At 44.4% G+C, this 20,090-nt stretch overlaps 1 long non-coding RNA gene across 1 annotated transcript in view; it reads right to left on the bottom strand.

The window, feature by feature from the left end:
• The window catches only part of LOC124605777, a 36,117-nt gene extending 23,572 nt beyond the window's left edge, over positions 1 to 12,545 (bottom strand). The window contains exon 1 of the long non-coding RNA XR_006978679.1: positions 12,343 to 12,545. This is a non-coding gene — a long non-coding RNA (uncharacterized LOC124605777). The remainder of the gene's footprint in view (positions 1 to 12,342) is intronic.
• Between the last annotated feature and the right edge of the window lie 7,545 nt (positions 12,546 to 20,090).

Here is a 20,090-nt window from a genome sequence, read left to right as displayed (position 1 = left end):
CGATTAACGCACCTTTCTATAATCTGTAACTGAAGCATACTCGTCTCTGTTCCATATCTACATCCGTAAGCGTAAATGTGTACTGACACAAAGACTGCTAATAAGCCTTGAAACCGCCAGTAGCGTAAAATTACCTGAGGTATCGAATATAACATTTCCACTGTCCCCCGTGTAGACACGGAGTAGCATCAAAGTGGAGAACACCAGATGGAATGACAGGTGAGTGTAACCGGTTTCTTTTACCAAAGAACGTGAAAGAAAGCTGTAGTACTGCTACTCACTTCACGACGCCTTTCACATGTCCTAAGAGCCGTTACAATAGGAACATCGTATTTTTCTCGCTTCTATTATCTATAACAAGGGAGAGTGTGTATTTCAACCACAGCCTTTCATGTCGTCACATTGTCCTTGAGAAGGAAAGTAAAAAATAGATTTAAATAATACTCACATGTACCAGATACGATGTAACCAGTTAGCTATTAACGTAATTAATGTTCTTGAAGTTCTGAAGGAGGCAGTTCTGAAGTTCTTACTTACATCGACGTTGAACCACCTCCTTAATTCAGTTGTTGCGGCGCAATGAACCGTTTGGCCACATTGTTATCACCGGCTTTCTGAACGAACAGAAAGACTCAAATGAGGAAAGCTTAAGGGAAAACAATTGTAACTGACAAGTAAAGCCGTTACTGGTGTTAGAGAGTGCAACAGGCTATTAATCCAAAGGTATGACGTTCCATTCTCAGTTGCCTGTCAGTAGTTTAATGAGACATTTTATTTTTGATAAATATGGTTTGGAGTCAATAGACTGTAGTCTTCACAAGACTTTCTAGAGATGTAGCATATCCCGAGTTAATGCCCGCATTATTTAGTAACTGGCATTCCGGTGTCTGTTAAATTTTCGTGTGACTATGATGGATAAGGACGACGAATGTGACAATCACGTCAAAAGTACGGATAAATCGGCACTGCTTGCCCAGTCACATTAATGTGACCAACGCCTATCTTCGACGTCAACCTGCAATAAACACTCACAGACTGCAGTTGGCAGCACTGGCAGTGGACGGTATAGGAGGCGTGTCTGGGGGGAGGGGGGAATGTGGAAAACAGTGCAGTCGTTGTCAGAATGCGGAAAAGGAGCGATTTAACTGAAGTCCAAAAAGGCATGATCACTGGATTTTGTATCACGGGTGGAAGCATTTCCGGAATGGCTACGATTATAAACCGTTCGCCTGCTGCTGTGGTTAAAGTATACCGTGCATGATAATATGGTGCTATCCAAAACCGACGCCATGGCATCTGTGATGCACTACAAGTCATTGATGACAGGGGTAACGACGGCTGCGGAGATGTACATGGGCGAACAGGCGTGCAACTGTTGAACAACTGACTGTCCAGATGAACAAAGTGGCTACCAACAGTGTCTCCGCAACGACGGAGCAGCGAGAGTTTTGCATATGGGCCTCCGCAGCAAGTGCCTCGTACATGCAACCATGCTGACTGCCGCCCATCGGCGACGAAAGCTGGAATGCGTTCGCCAACAACGCAACTGATCGTCCACTGAGTGGTGGTCTTCTCCGATGAATCACGTTTCACGCTCCTTCGTCGGAAAGTAAACACACTGCAACAATCAATGGAAGGGTCCAGGCAAGAGGAGAGAGCGCCATGCTCTGGGGAATGTTTTAGTGACATTCCCTGTGTGATCTCAAAGACACAAAGTATGCCTCTATAACTGAGGACCATGGCAACTACCAGCCTGACAGTTGAATGGGTCACACAGCTCGCACTGTACACGCGAGGTACGAAGAGCATCAGGGTGAATTTACCGTACTCTCCTGGCCATCAAACTACCCCGATTTAAAACCAAATGAGAATCTGTGACCACCTCGATCAGGCTGTTCGTGTCATGGAGCCTCAATCGAGGAAGCTGGCGCAGATGGCCACGCAATGGAGTCAGAATGGTTTCACACCACTGTGGGTACCTTCCAGAACCTCACTGACTCTCTTCGTCACCCCTCGCAGCGGTCCGCGCTCCAGAAGTTGGTTATTCAGGTTCTTTGACAGGCGGTCACATTAATGTGGATGGACAGAATGGACAATGTAGTTTCACTGCACAGGCGGGAGTGTCTTCGGATATTCATTACAATGACGGGTACGCGTTCAAGCTTAAAGCTCCATTCAGCACCATGGTGAACACACAGCGGAACTATTTCCGTAACTGGGATCCTGAATCGCATGTACTCGTCATGGTAAGTGCAGGTATTGAGGGCTGTGCAATCAAATATTTCTCCTCGAACATGGTTGGACTATATACACAATGAAATTACGTCGTGTTTCACAAAATGATTTTAATAGTTTAAACTATTTTAGTCGACGAAAATAGTGGGAATTTTCGAATCGATGATACTGGATTAACACGTCTAAGTGCGACACAACAAGCCTGTGAGTGCATAAATTATTTCAAAATTTTATCATAATCATATATTTAAGTGTCAGGAAGTCTTTCCGCGAGCTAATTGCTTAGAGTGTGGCATCATGGGCTATAGAAGAGAAATATGCATAATAAATAACACCGATAAGAAGACTATAGGAACTTTTGAAATGCAGTGCTGCGAAAACATGCTCACCATTAGCTGGGCAGATGAGTAATTAGTCAAGAAGCACTGGATTGAAAAGAACTGTAATAAATTTTGAATAAAAAAACGGCTACATTTATAGGATACATTCCGAGACATCAGGGAATAATAGTTAATTTGGTAATAGAAGGAAGTGTGGTGCTTAAAAATTACAAAGGGAGACAAAGGCTTGGCTATAGAGCGTCATTTCACACGTACGTAAGTTGCAGCACATATACAGAGATGAAAAGACTTATAAAAGATTTACCATCGTGCAGACGTGCAGAGTAAAGCAGTCTTAGAACTGAAATTACAACTACAAAACATTGCAAAGAGACAAACTGCCTGTGGGCTTCTGTCTCGCGTTCTTCGACCGGTGTTTATTTGATGATTTTTCTGACGCTTCGCCAGCACGAGTGGCTGGTATTGTCAATGCTTCACCCTCCATTGCTGCTAGTGGAATGGAGACGAGCTCGCAACCGCAGATTATATGATGTACCTGGCGCCCCAGTGACCAAGGGCTTTTCCGTGGTTATTTGCGGTGCCGTTCTCATCTTGCTACCTGCAACGGTCGTTCGCTTTCTACGAACAGCTGGCAGGCATAGCCGTGGATAGTCCACTGATGTCCAGTTTCTTCATAAAACATTTCGAGGCACAGGCACTGGACATGGAACCTAGTAAACCTGAGGTGTGGTATAGATACGTTGATGATACCTTCGTTGTGTGGACTCATGGTGAGGAACAGATAGGTGACTTCCTAAGACATTTGAACAGCCTTCATCCCAACATAAAATCTACCTTGGAAGCAGAAAAGAACAAACAGCCACCCTTCCTATATGTGGTTATCACAAGGGATAGTGAAAACCCGGGACACAACGCACATCCAAAACCGACACACACGGACCGATACCTGCAAAAACTGTCAAATCACCTTCGAGCCAGAAACAGGCGTAATTAATACGCTCGTAACGCGAGAAAGACGAATATGTGAGACACCTCAGACGATAGCTGCAACACCCGGAAAGCGTTTTGAGGAGCAATGGGTACTCCATCAGTTTTATAAGAAGTGTCACACAGTCAAACACTCGGAGAAAGTGACACATCGGAAAAAAAAGTCGGTCCGGTCTTTCTGACATACTTTCCCAGAGTGACGGACAGGATCGGCCGTATATTGTGCAAACACTATTTACAAATGGACAAAGAAGATCAAAGAGCGTCTCAGAGCGGCAAAGGAGACAATGGACCAAGTTTCAATGTCGGGAATATCAATAAACACTGGGATGCCGTAATATAAGTGGCATTGCAGGTTGGGGCAGGTGGAGAAATTGGCCCTAGCAGAGCACATGCCGCGTGAGGCCGACCACATAATAAAATTCGCCGAAACGCCTGGCTGTAGAGAAGAGCTAACACACCCACTTTTCCAGCGAAGCTATAGAAATACACAAACATAGCTTCAACAGGAAAGAAGAAAGCCTCAAGGTGAACGGATCCTGGATTCCCGAGCTGCAGCGAACGATCGTTGCAGGTCGCAAGAGGAGAATCGCACCGGAAATGACCAGGGAAATGCCCTTGGTCGTTGGCGCACCAGGTACATAATTACAATCTGCGGCCGCGAGCTCGGCTCCAGTCCACTACCAGCAATGGAGCGTCAGTACCAGTGATGCGTGCTGAAAAAACGTCAGAAAAATCATGGAACTAACGTCGGCCTAAGAACCCGAGACAGAAGCCCACAGGCAGTTTGTCAACAAGTGGCCACGAAAGCCTGCCTACACAATTTCGTATTGCTAATAGACTTTGTTTCGGCATGAATGACCCTCTGCATCAACAGTATGTGGTGCTGCCTGGCAGCAAGTCTTCTGTATAAACATTTTCTGAAAGTATTTTTGTGGTGTGAAACGTTGTAAGAAAATAAAATGTTCAGAACAGATAGTTAATGTTCAAAATGGCTCTGAGCACTATGGGACAACTTCTGAGGTCATCAGTCCCCTAGAACTTAGAACTACTTAAACCTAACGAACCTAAGGACATCACACAGTTCCATGCCCGAGGCAGGATTCGAACCTGCGACCGTAGTGGTCGCGCGGTTCCTGACTGTAACACCTAGAACCGCTCGGCCACCCCGGCCGGCGATGGTTAAGGGGACGTCTTTGTTCGTACTCTGTGTTATGTGAAATAAAACTGCTTTAGCGGAAATTTAGCCCTGTGAATTTTCTTCTCACATCAAGAAACGTTTCGTTCGCTTCCACCACGAAGACAATTTTAAGGGTTCACCCAAACACTCCTAGACAGATACAAATGGCTTTCTGTTGGCACCTATTAATGCCTTTTATGGGGATGTTTCATGCTGAGCCGAGACAATTAGTATATGGTCTGATCGGAGTGACATACAAACTTATGGCATTTTCGTTAAGGGGCACTGGGATAGTAAGCACGTGCATGGGCTGATCGGGGCAAGGAAAGGCTAGAAGGGTAAAAGTGCCGACTCCTCGCTGGGCTAGACAGAATCAACGGTGCCTACGACAAAGCTCTACCGTGACGCCGAGTTTCATTGTTTCCTAGCAAAAGCAAACAAACTGGCAGAAACATTCATACGGCCTGTAGTTGTACGACTTCCGCCGATTTCCTGCCTTCCTAGAAACACGACAAGGTATGCTGTGCGTGTAGTACGCTGTGGTAAACATTTTGGTCTACAACAGGCAGAACAGCGACGTAGTTTTTCAATGTGACTTTACTGGATAAATTTTTTCACGCGTTCATTGCCATGTCATATCTGAACGTAATCTCAAGCCTTCAACTGCCTCTGTCCTCGTCGACACGAGTTATCTGTGGGCCGAGTGCTACTTTATTTATCTGGCGTCACGAAGGCACGGGACTTCCGTATGAAACCAGATATTATGTCGATATCTGTGAGGGAGGTACATTGCTAACGATGTTGATTTCATTAGTTTGTGCACGACTCAGTCTATTTCTCCGTAGCTTCTAAACATCAAACGCCTGTCCTGATGCACCGCTAAGGGTATGTCCACTGCGGAGGACAAAGTTGTTGCTGCACATTCTGAACTCAACGGCTGCTTTTACAACATAACCCCCGTAGGCAGACACATGGGATAAGATTTCCGATTCAGCAAACATAATGGATTTTCGTTTATGAGACCCCGTTCGGCAACAGAAGATCTGTCGAAATCGTGATGTTTAATGTGTTCGTGAAATCTGTAAAACTCCTCATGAATGCGACAGCAGTTAGAATGGTCAGTCAGTACGAATGGTTTCAGAACGTTGCTCATAGCATATTAAGTAACAGAGTTCCGACAAGACTGCTTTTGCCGAACATAGCCTTTAAGAAGGCATACGATTGTGTTTGTCGGAACGCTTATCTATTCCACGCATCTGAATACAGGGATTCTGTCATCAGCGAAACCATTTAGATCAACGAGTTTAACAGTGACAGCTGCTATTCTTTTACAAGTCCATGGAATAGGGAGCTTGCCGCTAAAACGCTACAGAGAAATCAACCGTCATTTGTCGTCTAACGGAAACAGAATCGCTACCAACGTTCCTCCAGAACAGGTATCGACGAAATCTCTGAAAGCATATGCAAGTTGCATGACTTCGTGACGTCTCCACGACCAGCTAAATAAAGAATCACACGGCCTACAGACAACTCTTGGTGTTAACAACACAGTAAGAAGCTGAAAAGTTGAGTTTTACACACAAATATGGCGCGGCGCTAAATCCAAGAAACTCAATTATATTTATCTGAATTATTAACTTGCAACTGCAGTTCCAGTTGGTGGTATACGTAGATATAATACGCAACCAGATACTGTTGGAATTTGATGCTATTTATTTTCTATAACCTTAACTGCAGATTCGTCATCAGTCGAAGGTGTTACAGGAACATTAAATCGTGGACTTAATACAGCTAGGGTCGTCGTTGTTTTGGCACAAGTAACAGAAATTCAGTTCACGAAATATTTACGACGCAAGATCGTTACATTTTAGGATACTTATATTGTACTGCCTCGTGTTATCAATGAGATGCTCATTTCGCTTAGGTATATTTTGCCATTTCTCCCTCCTCTCTCTCTCTCTCTCTCTCTCTCTCTCTCTCTCTCTCTCTCTCTCTCTCACAGACACACACACACACACACACACATACACACACACACACACACACACACACACACACAGGCGCGCGCGCGCGCACACACACGAACTGATATTACATACTCATTGAAACAGCTGGAAAGGCCTGTAAGTTGTAATTTTCACTTGCGTCCGTTACTTAAGCTTGTAAATATTTTATTCTGTAATGCAATGCGTCTCATGTCAATAATCGCACTGTGACAATGTGTGACTCTATGCACATACAGTTAGTGGTTGTTTACTGTGAAACCAAGCCACCTAAATATCGTTTGTTTGTGTAAACACCGTGTGTGTGTGTGTGTGTGTGTGTGTGTGTGTGTGTGTGTGTGTGTGCGCGCGCGTGTGTGTGCGTGCGTGCGTGTTAGCTTGCAAAACTCAAATTATCGGTGTCTGCCTGTCTTTAATACCATGAGACAGTGCAATATAAGTATCTTTCAACATGACGATACTTTCGGTTTTTAAACATTTCGTTAACTAAATTTCCGTTATATCCGCCAGTGCCAATACCCTAGCGTCTAGCTGTATTTGGTCCAAGATATAAAGTTCGTGTAATACGTCCATTTGATGTGGCTCGTAAACTAATGATAAAAAAACAATACTTGATTTGTGGCGATATGCATCGTTATCTGGTGTCGATACTGCTGACGAAAAAAAAAACCAGACCTTCAGGTTTTGAGATGGCTTGTGATAAGACTTCTGCTGTGGCTGAAACTATGTAAAACTATGCCTACTTGGTTCAAAAAAAAAAATGGTTCAAATGGCTCTGAGCACTATGGGACTTAACATATGTTGTCGTCAGTCTCCTAGAACTTAGAACTATTTAAACCTAACTAACCTAAAGACAACACACACATCCATGCCCTAGGCAGGATTCGAACCTGCGACCGTAACAGTCGCGCGGTTCCGGACTGAGCGCCTAGAACCGCTAGACCACCGCGGCCGGCCTGCCTACTTGGTGAAATAGCAGACTGTAATTAATTAACTTTTTGTACCTGGGATTCACAGTCATGTAGAACTTTATAGAAGACGTCATATTTACGCCAATGACTGTAATACTTTCTTTATTTCACGGTTGCAATTTCGGCCTTAGGCCATTATCAAGTGCAGATTTTTGTGGCTTTAAGGCATGTGTCAGCTCATATTAAGTTTGACGTGGCTTAAAGCCACAAGAATCTGCACTTGATAATGGCTTAAAGCCGAAATTTCAATCGTGAAATAAAGAAAGTATTACAATGCCGCAAATATGATATCTTTTATAAAGCAGAGTGTAATTTTTGTGGACGTACACAGTGGCGGGCGGTGGGAGATGGCTATCTATAACCAGGTGAGTCAGCTTTATGCGTGCATTTTTGACAATTGCGAGAACTTGGGTGAAAATCGTGAAAACAAAGCAAAGTATCTCACAAATTTGTTTCCGGTGGCAACTGCCATCAAGACACTTCCATTGTCATGTAGCGATCGTGAAAGAGGGTTTTCGCAAATGAATCTAATTTTTAGTGATGGTATAGCCTCTCTGTTAATAAGAGCTATTTATGCACATCTTTTTCTTAAGTTCGCCGGCCCACCATTCACTCCAGTTGATCCTTCAAAGAACGTGGAATCTTGCCTGCTTCGTGGACGGCACTCCTCTATAGATACCAATAGCAAGAAAGGAGAGAAAGAGGAGGGGCGTACAACGAAGATATTTCAAAGCTTTATATGGTTTTATAAACTCTAAGCTAAACATTTAAGAGTTTTTTTCTCCTTTTTAGGGTTTCGCGTTTCAGTTGGTAAAAAGGGAATTCTGATACGATCCGTTCGTCTGCCTGTCTGTCTGTCTTGTCTGTCCCGCTCTTAAAAACACTCATTCTCACCGAGCGAGGTGGCGCAGTGATTAGACACTGGACTCGCATTCGGGAGGACGACGGTTCAATACCGCGTCCGGCCATCCTGATTTAGGTTTTCCGTGATTTCCCTAAATCACTCCAGGCAAATGCCGGGATGGTTCCTCTGAAAGAGCACGGCCGACTTCCTTCCCCATCCTTCCCTAATCCGATGAGACCGATGACCACGCTGTCTGGTCTCCTTCCCCAAACCAATCAACCAACCAACTCATTCTCAGGAAAAGATGGAGGTAATAAGTTGAAATTTATGTAACTTACTGAGATTTACGGTTCTTTGGTAGTGCAATCACGAGATATGGCCATTTACGTAGCATATTTTGAGACTCGCCAACTCAGTCACCAAAATCTAATGGGTACTTCCCGTCTAGAATTATGTAATTTGGAAAGAAAGAAGGTCTCACACTAAAATAAAAGGACAAAATCTGAAAATTGTTGATTTGTTATCATATCACACGAGTAAAAAAGATTGTCATTTGTTATCAGACTATGTCTGCTAAAATTCCTTTTTCTCACGAGCGGGTAGATGCATCAAACTAAATTATGTCACATACTAAGTTCAGTCGTCCCTTGGCGGTACAATAAACGTTAGCTTCTAAGTCAATGCAATCAAGAGATACGACTATTTATGAGACACATTCTGATACTCCCAAACTCAGTCATCAAAACCTGTAACGTACTACCCCTTGGCATGGAATTCTGAAATTCAGCAAGACGCCATCTTCCAATGTACAAGTAAAGAAAAAAAATCCGAAAATTATTAATTCGTAATTGTATTACACAAAAAAATGTTTGCTTTGTCGTTTGGCACCCGACTTCAACCTTGAAATCGAAAGTCTTGGAAAGCGTGGGACCGACACATTGCGAGTATCAATGTCGATAATAGGCAAAATCGGCGGGATTCTCGATTCCCGGAATGGGTAGTTTCCAAGAATGGTTGCCTATGGAACGCGTGGGGCCTTAAAGATATATATATCGAATGTGCGACTCTATTATTAATAAGCACTGATCTAAGTATTTTCTCCCATGAGTTAATTGAAACTCACTGATCCACTTACCCAGGGTGTTAGCGCTGGTCGAACAGCACGAAGTTTTGAGTTGCTACGCCATGATTTCGGCTTAAAATGCCATTAACAAGTGTTTTAATGTTATACAGCGCCTAAGATGGCATACTGTCATATTTAAACTACGATGGTCAAGATGGTACACTTAGTGATAAAAGGTGCAATAGGATTTTGCCAGAAATATTGACCCTTAGAGAATGTATCTAATAGTATATTTTAAATACGACAGTATGCCATCTTAGTCACTGTATAGCATTAAAACACTAGATAATGGCATTTTAAGTCGAAATCATAATCGTGTAAATGTAACATTGCAAATAAAAAAAAAACAGTCTAATGGCGGTACAGACTTTAAGGAAATATATTATGACTGTGGCCCCAGATTATGAAAGAAATTTTAGGTGCATCAATGTTTATTGATGACAGAGTCGGACGATCGGTATATATCGTTAGGGGCACACGCGTTCCATAGGAAATCGTTCTCGGAAATTACCCATAATGGTTGAATTGTCTGTATAAATAATAAAGCATGTACGCAACCCGCAGTGTGCGATTCCTACTCACACCTGGCCAGTTCTTCATTACCTTATAGTTCGAATTTACATGTTTTCTCCTTACTGTAGTTTCTTTTTCTCTTTTAACAGATCGGAAAATGAGAAATAATACTTATTAAAACACGTAACAGAACATTATTGGTGCGCGTGCGAATTAAGCTTTTTTTTTTACAAGTATAAATGTTGTATTCATGCTTTTAAGGGGGGTAGGAAGTCAAACGGGCCGACTTGGAGCAGGAGAGGCACCACAGGACATTTTAATGTCCGCTGTCTATACTTTTACAAGTTAATTCATAAAGCTTTGTCAGCATGACCTGGAAGGATTCAGGATTCACACTCGTAGCAGCGGAAGTTCAAAAACATAACAAACTAATTCTTTTTTTTACATGTGAAATTTCATTATTTTTTCGCTTACTATTGGCTGCATTTGTTGCTATAGGTACACTTTTCTTTATAAGTAAGAGAGACTGTTCGATGTATTTTGCACAGCGTACAAACCACACTTACAGGTGTCTGAAACTCTAGAATCTATTTAATTTATGAAAAAATGAATGAGCTGTTACGTTTTAAACTTTATGTTTAGAAAAAAAATCAAATTTTGTAGTTAATTATCTCAATTTTTACCACAGTTTTTAATAGATTTGGAAAATTCTAGAGTTTCATACACCTGTAAGTATGGTTTGTATGCTGTGCAAAATTCATCAAAGAGTCTCTCTTACTTGTGAAGAAAAATGTACCTATAACAACAAATGCAGCCAATGGTAAGCGAAAAAATGATGAAATTTCATATCTACAAAAGATTTGTTTTGTTATGTTTTTGCACTTCCACTGCTGTGAGTGTGAATCCTGAATCCTTCCTGGTCATGCTGACAAAGTTTTATGAATTTATTTGTAAAAGTAGACAGTAGAAAATAAAATGTCCTGTGGTGCCTCTCCTACATCTACATCTACATTTATACTCCGCAAGCCACCCAACGGTGTGTAGCGGAGGGCACTTTACGTGTCACTGTCATTACCTCCCTTTTCTGTTCCAGTCGCGCATGGTTCGCGGGAAGAATGACTGTCTGAAAGCCTCCGTGCGCGCTCAGATCTCTCTAATTTTACCTTCGTGATCTCCTCGGGAGGTGTAAGTAGGGGGAATCAATATTTTCGATACCTCGTCCAGAAACGCACCCTCTCGAAACCTGGCGAGCAAGCTACACCGCGATGCAGAGCGCCTCTATTGCAGAGTCTGCCACTTGAGTTTGCTAAACATCTCCGTAACGCTATCACGCTTACCAAATAACCCTGTGGCGAAACGCGCCGCTCTTCTTTGGATCTTCTCTATCTCCTCCGTCAACCCGATCTGGTACGGATCCCACACTGATGGGCAATACTCAAGTATAGGTCGAAAGAGTTTTTTGTAATCCGCCTCCTTTGTTGATGGACTACATTTTCTAAGCACTCTCCCGATGAATCTCAACCTGCTACCCGCCTTAGCAACAATTAATTTTATATGATCATTCCACTTCAAATCGTTCCGCACGCATACTCCCAGATATTTTACAGAAGTAACTGCTACCAGTGTTCGTTCCGCTATCATATAATCATACAATAAAGGATCCTTCTTTCTATGTATTCGCAATACATTACATTTGTCTATGTGAAGGGTCAGTTGCCACTCCCTGCACCATGTGCCTATCCGCTGCAGATCTTCCTGCATTTCGCTACAATTTTCTAATGCTGCAACTTCTCTGTACACTACAGCATCATCCGCTCCTGCTCCAAGTCGGCCCGTTTGACGTCCTAGCCCCCTTAAAAGGCTCAGAAAATGTTTATAATTATTTTTGTAAGATGTCTAAATTTGTAAAACACTCCCCCCGGGAGGACACAGTACCAGGAACTCTTTCTTTTCATAGATCAAGCATAGGATATAACAAGTCGTGTGGAATTCGAGAAGCAACTGATTGCGTGTCATACCAACGTCCACGGCCAGTCCGTGAAACCTTTATACAGCGGGCAGAGTTGACATCGTCAGGATTGCGGTAGGTGCAGGACGAGGCGCGCGAATGGGGTAGGTCGCGGACGGGGAGCGCTGTCCTCCTACCTGTCGACTGCAGGTCGCGCAGAGGTCCTCGTCGTCTTCGAGCCGGTCCTCCGAGACGGGGGTGGCCGGGGGCGTGGGCGGCGCGCAGGGCACGTGGGCGGCGTGGGCGGAGGCGGCGACGGCGGGGTGGCGCAGCAGCGCGTGCTGCAGGTCGCAGATGTAGTCGATGACGTGGTGGATGACCTGGAGGCGCGAGAGGCGGCGGCGGCGCGGCGCGCGCGCGGCCGGCAGCAGGCGCCGCAGCTTGGCCAGGTACAGCTGCACCTCGCGCCGCCGCTGCGCCGCCGCCGGCAGCGCCTCTACCGCGGGCAGCGCGCACTTCATCCCGCGATCCACTGTGCTGGCGCCGCTCGTGGGCCGGCGACCGTCTGAGCCGCGCGCGGCTGCCTAGCCGCCGCCTGCCGCGTGGCCCTGCCCCCTCCAGCGCGCCCCGGCCCCCCACCAACACCGCGGCGGTGACGGCTACCGCGTATGAATGAAACTGCGATAAGTGGCCTCTGCCACCGCCGCCGCTGCCGCTGCCGTCTCGTCAGACCGCGGCCAGCAGGGACGCCCGGGGCGGAAGTGCAAGTGCCACACAGCCCTTCTATTTTTCCTTACATGTCCTCGAAGGCCACACTTTTCTGACTTGCGGCCCCGCCTTTAGCTCACTAGACCACGTGACACTTTAGCACTCCACTTAGCGGTTACATGCTTTTCTTCCTTACTACTTGTTCAGCGCAACGCGTTGCTGTGGTTCAGTCTGGTTAAGAAACAAAGAGAAAGCACACGTTTCTTACACGTACGGGAACTGGATGTAAGGCCTTAACTCCTTCTCTCTCCCTCTTTATCCACGTCCTCCTCCCTCTCTATTTATTCATCTCCACCTCCTACCCTCCTCTTACCTCCACCCTCTCTCCATCTGTTCTGCCTCATCTCTCCTCCCTTCTCTCTGTTCATCACCTCGACCCAGCCCTTTATCCGTCCATATTTTCCTCTCTCTCTCTCTCCATCTCCTCCTACCACTCTCTCTCTCTCAATATCTCTCTGTGTGGTGTGCGTACTGTAACACCTTCGGTACACACACCATCAGATTATTTGACTTGTCGCTCTAATGAAATAGGCGAGTGTCAGCAATATGTCTCGTGGTCTTATCGTGGCGTGTTCATCTTCTGCCGTTAGGTCAGACGATAGAAATGCCACTTGCACGCTTAGAGTAGCAGATTGATGGTGACCAACTTTAAACAGAACTTGATTAATTTTCACACACATTTATTAAAATAATAAAAAACATAGACATTACGTAACTTGATTCTGGATGCTGTTTACAACAGACAATCTGAAGTTCCTTTGGTCTTGGTACGTTAACCTTATTCACACATATCTTTGATACTTGACAAAGTGTCTATACATTTTTCTTCATGGCTATGTACAGGAATATGATAATCTTATTAGGCGCAGACTGAAACTTGACTATAGACTGGTACAGACTAATGCAGACTAATGCAGACTGACTTATCGGAGGTCTGTACATTCGTTATAATACCTCGAGCGTTCAGGTATCACTGCGCAAGTGTGATCCGCGAGGAGAAAAGGTTCTACGTTAGCAGCAATCTCATTGGCTGCGTTACATATTAATACGTGGATTGGCGGAAGCAGAATTTGGTCCGTCTCTAAGGCAGCGCCATCTCGTAGTGCGGAGACGGCCGAGCGCTGTGCCTGCACTGTTGTGTTTAGGGGGGCGCGCTCTAGTAGGAAAGTTGTGTACGCGCTGACTACGCGGAACTATGTACACAACACTTTTATTCCTTAGGCCGGTATTACTCTATCAAATTTCTTTGTCAAAGATTTGATCAAAGATGTGATCAAATATTCCGTCAAATATATTTGACAAAGATCTTTGACATAGTACTGGAAGGGGTATTACACTGTCATCATATTTTTCGTCAAAGTTCAAGATGGCTGACAACAAAAACTTGCTATTAAGTGCAGGAGTTGCATGTACCACAATTGAAAAAAAACTATTCAAATGTGTGTGATGTGTGTGAAATCGTATGGGACTTAACTGCTAAGGTCATCAGTCCCTAAGCTTACACAGTACTTAATCTAAATTATCGTAAGGACAAACACACACACCCATGACCGAGGGAGGACTCGAACCTCCACTGGGACCAGCCGCATTGTCCACAATTGCGCTGTGTGCACATGTGGAAGAGAAGCACAGGAACAAAAGGAAACATACCTGGGTGAAGCTGTGGGACGAGAAAAGCATTCAACAAAACTCGTTACGTGAGTTTATAGTGGAGGATGTCAAGTCGTACATTAATTACTTAAGAATGGATGAGCATTCATTTCTGTATGTGCTCAGCGAAGCGTATCCTCATATCACAAAGCACAATATTCAGTTAAGAACTGCTACATCTGCAGAAGACAGGCTCACTGTAATACTCCGGTTCCTTCCTACAGGAGAGGGTTAGGTTAGGATATGTTACGTCAGGTCAGGTCTCCGTGCCTCACGTTGTGAAGCGTCTCATCAGCTTAATACATCTCTATTAATTTTGTAGTTGTCGGCACACACCAATTGTATTTACCGGCAATGTTTGTAAAAACACCACAGACGACAGAACGCTGCAGCGATGCTATAGCTCCATGTGGTAACATGTCACATTGCAGCGAGCAGAAGACAAGCGACTTCTTCGATCAAATCTACAGCGAGGCCCTAGATTTGATCAAATAGTGGACGACATTTGACAAAGTTCCCTATTACACCATCAAATATCTTTGACAAAGATTTTTGACAAAGATATTTGACAAAGAAATTTGATAGTGTAATACTGGCCTTACAACTTGTGCAGCACAACACGTTGCTGTGGCTCAGTCTGGTTAAGAAACAAAGAGAAGGTACACGTTTCTTACACATACGGGAACTGGATGGAAGGCTTTATCTCCTTCTCCCTCCCTCCACCTGTCTTTGTCCATGTCTTCCTCTCTCTCTCTTTATTCATCTCCACCTCTTACCCTTCTCTTACCTCCACCCCCTTTCCACCTTCTATTCCTCTCGTCTCTCTCCATCTGTCCAGCCTCATCTCTCCTCCCCGACCCAGCCCTTTATCTGCCCATCTTCTCCTCTCCATCTCCTCCGACCACTCTCTCTCTGAATGTCTCTCTGTACAACCTCATCTCTCCTTCCTTCTCTCTGTCCATCACCTCGAACCAGCCCTTTATCTGCCCATCTTTTCCTCTCCCTCTGTCTCCTCCTACCACTCTCTATCACCTCCTTTTTCTGTGTCCATTTCCTCCCACACTCCTGTCAATCTCCTCCTCACCCCTATCTCTGACCTTGAGCCTGGTTTATTGTTCTTGCAAATCCATATTCTGTGGTATTCTAATCATAAGCCGATAAGCCATAAATACAGTTATCCTATTTGCTAACGTTTCACTATTATATTCCTAAAAACATTTATTAAATTAATATTTAAAAATTTGAAGTAAATCTCTCGAGTACTTTTTTAGATCTCTCATAAAAAAGTTGCCATTTATATGTTACATACAAGAGGGGTATTCGGAAAGTAAGGTCCGATTTGGCACGAAATGAAAATCAGAGTGAAAATTCGATGGAACTTTTGCACAAACGTAGTGCACTGTGTCTATAGAATGCTGATCAACCGCGTCTGTTCTGAGGGCACAGTGACCATGTAGACACGTGAAGAAAAATAATCTCTCCCGCCAAGTATGTGAATCCCGAGAGATTTCTCCTGAAGCTATGCAGCACACATGTCATGCGTTTCTTTATTCAAGACAATTCTTAGCCGCATTCCGCAGGGGCAGTGTTTTCAATGGGAAGTGTTTGATCGACCACAATACAGTCGTTAATTGGCTCCCTTCGATGTTCTTATATGCTCATATGAACTGCTGGCTATGAAGACAACATTTTGGCACAAACAACGAAAGGCAGACCAGTATAGAGAATTGGCGCAGCGGCGACTATTTAGAGAGATAACTGGAAGGTGTGGCTAACAGTTGGGAACAAAAAATTTTTGATTTTCGCTGTGGTTTCCATTTCACGCCTGTAGGACTTTACTTTCTGAACAGCCCTCATCTTGAAGTATTACACATACACTCCTGGAAATTGAAATAAGAACACCGTGAATTCATTGTCCCAGGAAGGGGAAACTTTATTGACACATTCCTGGGGTCAGATACATCACATGATCACACTGACAGAACCACAGGCACATAGACACAGGCAACAGAGCATGCACAATGTCGGCACTAGTACAGTGTATATCCACCTTTCGCAGCAATGCAGGCTGCTATTCTCCCATGGAGAAGATCGTAGAGATGCTGGATGTAGTCCTGTGGAACGGCTTGCCATGCCATTTCCACCTGGCGCCTCAGTTGGACCAGCGTTCGTGCTGGACGTGCAGACCGCGTGAGACGACGCTTCATCCAGTCCCAAACATGCTCAATGGGGGACAGATCCGGAGATCCTGCTGGCCAGGGTAGTTGACTTACACCTTCTAGAGCACGTTGGGTGGCACGGGATACATGCGGACGTGCATTGTCCTGTTGGAACAGCAAGTTCCCTTGCCGGTCTAGGAATGGTAGAACGATGGGTTCGATGACGGTTTGGATGTACCGTGCACTATTCAGTGTCCCCTCGACGATCACCAGTGGTGTACGGCCAGTGTAGGAGATCGCTCCCCACACCATGATGCCGGGTGTTGGCCCTGTGTGCCTCGGTCGTATGTAGTCCTGATTGTGGCGGTCACCTGCACGGCGCCAAACACGCATACGACCATCATTGGCACCAAGGCAGAAGCGACTCTCATCGCTGAAGACGACAGGTCTCCATTCGTCCCTCCATTCACGCCTGTCGCGACACCACTGGAGGCGGGCTGCACGATGTTGGGGCGTGAGCGGAAGACGGCCTAACGGTGTGCGGGACCGTAGCCCAGCTTCATGGAGACGGTTGCGAATGGTCCTCGCCGATACCCCAGGAGCAACAGTGTCCCTAATTTGCTGGGAAGTGGCGGTGCGGTCCCCTACGGCACTGCGTAGGATCCTACGGTCTTGGCGTGCATCCGTGCGTCGCTGCGGTCCGGTCCCAGGTCGACGGGCACGTGCACCTTCCGCCGACCACTGGCGACAACATCGATGTACTGTGGAGACCTCACGCCCCACGTGTTGAGCAATTCGGCGGTACGTCCACCCGGCCTCCCGCATGCCCACTATACGCCCTCGCTCAAAGTCCGTCAACTGCACATACGGTTCACGTCCACGCTGTCGCGGCATGCTACCAGTGTTAAAGACTGCGATGGAGCTCTGTATGCCACGGCAAACTGGCTGACACTGACGGCGGCGGTGCACAAATGCTGCGCAGCTAGCGCCATTCGACGGCCAACACCGCGGTTCCTGGTGTGTCCGCTGTGCCGTGCGTGTGATCATTGCTTGTACAGCCCTCTCGCAGTGTCCGGAGCAAGTATGGTGGGTCTGACACACCGGTGTCAATGTGTTCTTTTTTCCATTTCCAGGAGTGTATTAAAAATATATAGCGCGTGTCCCGCCGCATGTTCATTATTGTCTAAAAATTTGAAGTAAACCGCTGAGGTACTTCACGCGATTTTTGGTAATAACGTTTCCCCTTTATACATTATACATTTATTTGTATACTAGATATATTCAAAAGTTGGGTACATGAAAGCACCCACGTATTTGAATGCAATGTCGTCTCAAAATTTCGAAACAATCTGTGAAGAACTTTAGGAGCTTTAAGATTCTGAACAATCGAACATTTAGATTTTTATGTAGTTTTACAATATATTTCTAACATATATATTTGTATATTATATGTAGCACTCCAGTATTTCTGTAAAAAAACGCACTTGCTCTAATGCAACATTATGTCAATATTTCTAAGTAATCGGTGTAGAGCTTACGAAGGTTTACGATTTTGATGAAACGTGGGTACACATTTCTATTTACGTAGATTGGGAAATTGATATAGCGTATGCAAACATAAATTATTCGTCCCAACTGAATATGATGTAAGAGAGTCAGTCATCAGCGAGTGAGCGAGATAGATTACCTTCCCTGTGCTATGAGAGACATCTTGAAGTATTACACATATTAAAAATATGTAGCTGCCTCCATTTGTAAAGTCGTCCGTGACATCCCGAGGGCAAGTTCATCCGCCTAATTGGAAAGGTTTTCCCTGTTCTTCCCCGACAGTGGCACCTTCCCGTCGAAAAGTGTGAGACTTGCACGTTAAGTGAACTTGTAAATAAGTTAAGATAATATAATGAAGTGTATGCATACTGGCGCACAAGCTTCTATACGCATGTACACACGCTACAATAACACAGAAAACTGTTAGTTTACCGTTAGCCTAGCACTAACATAATTTTAGGAACTGTGAGTGGAGGTCAACGGCTGGAAGCAACTGTTTCGAAGTATCGACTACCTGTCACACTCGGTGACACGGGACTAGTTACGCAACGTTGATGTAGCGCTCGATGAATCTCGTAACGTCACTTCCCGCTATTTCACGTTGAGGACCTGTTTCATCACACGTGAGACACAAAACAAGTTCTGCGGTATTTCGGCGACATCTCACAAGTAGAACCAATAGGAAGCAAGAACGCTCCCTATGTCACAAGCAGAAAGCTTGAGGCTGGCAGAAAGCGGGACGCCATATTATACTTCTCGCGTTAGTAGAAGCCCATATTCGGTGGCTTTTATGTTATATCTTACACCGCTTGAATATATGCTGTTTCTAAGCACCAGCACATTGCATGTCTCAAGAACGAATGGCTATTGCTACAAATTGTTGTAACAGAAAGGCGGCAAACGTCATACTGGTGGTTACAGAATTTTTGTGTTTTGTTGTCATCGCGTTATAATTCGCGTGCTGTCAGCGTAAGCCGTTTTAAGGCAACAGTGCATTAAATATTCGTGAGAATTGCTTTGTTTTTGATACGATTAATGTAAATTAACAGCATTACGGCGATTAAAGCCTACGAAAGACTATAAAATACGAAGAAGGTCGTTATGACGCAGTAACCTAGCATAATGAGTAAAGGCACTGTATTACAGAAAAGAAATTAAGTCGGTGCAGTGTTAGAGTCCCGTTGTATGTATTCTTTTTTTTTACGTTTGTGTTTTCCTAAAAGTTGTGGGACTTTCTTACAATATTAACAGAAAAAGTTTCTGTAATTCTTGACAATGCGCGTTCTCTGTCAGGAGTGAATTTGTTTGTTTTGATGAACTTTTATAAACTGATGTCCTTTCTGACTGGACATATATCTCTGTACCTTATCACATGTCTACAGATATTGAAGTTTTGGTTTATATAAACCACAGAGAGAATAATATGAATAGCATATGTACGTTTTAACAGAGAAAACGTAGGAATTCTGCCCGCATCCACTTTCGTGAACAAACTGTATTGTTTGCGAGCCAAATAAAGCCGACAACTTTATTTACCATTAGAACAGTATCTGAAATAAGTGACATTTCAACTCGAAAAGTAGTATACTTCGCATGTTTTCATACGCTTATGTCATATGGTATTATTTTTTGCGGTAATTCTTCTGATTCAAAAAGGGTATTTTTGGCTCAAAAACGGGCTGTTCGAGCTATGTATGGTGTAAGTTCGAAAACCTCTTGTCGACCCCTATTCAATAGTCTGGGAATTTTGACATTGCCCTCACAGTATGTATTTTCTTTAATGTCGTTTGTTGTTAGCAATATTAGCTTATTCCCAAGAG

Source organism: Schistocerca americana, chromosome 3 (genome assembly GCF_021461395.2).
Source record: "Schistocerca americana isolate TAMUIC-IGC-003095 chromosome 3, iqSchAmer2.1, whole genome shotgun sequence".
In the NCBI taxonomy this organism is placed as follows: Eukaryota; Metazoa; Arthropoda; class Insecta; order Orthoptera; family Acrididae; genus Schistocerca; species Schistocerca americana.
Note: the sequence above shows the minus strand (reverse complement) of the source record. Positions and strands in the feature narration are given on the sequence as shown.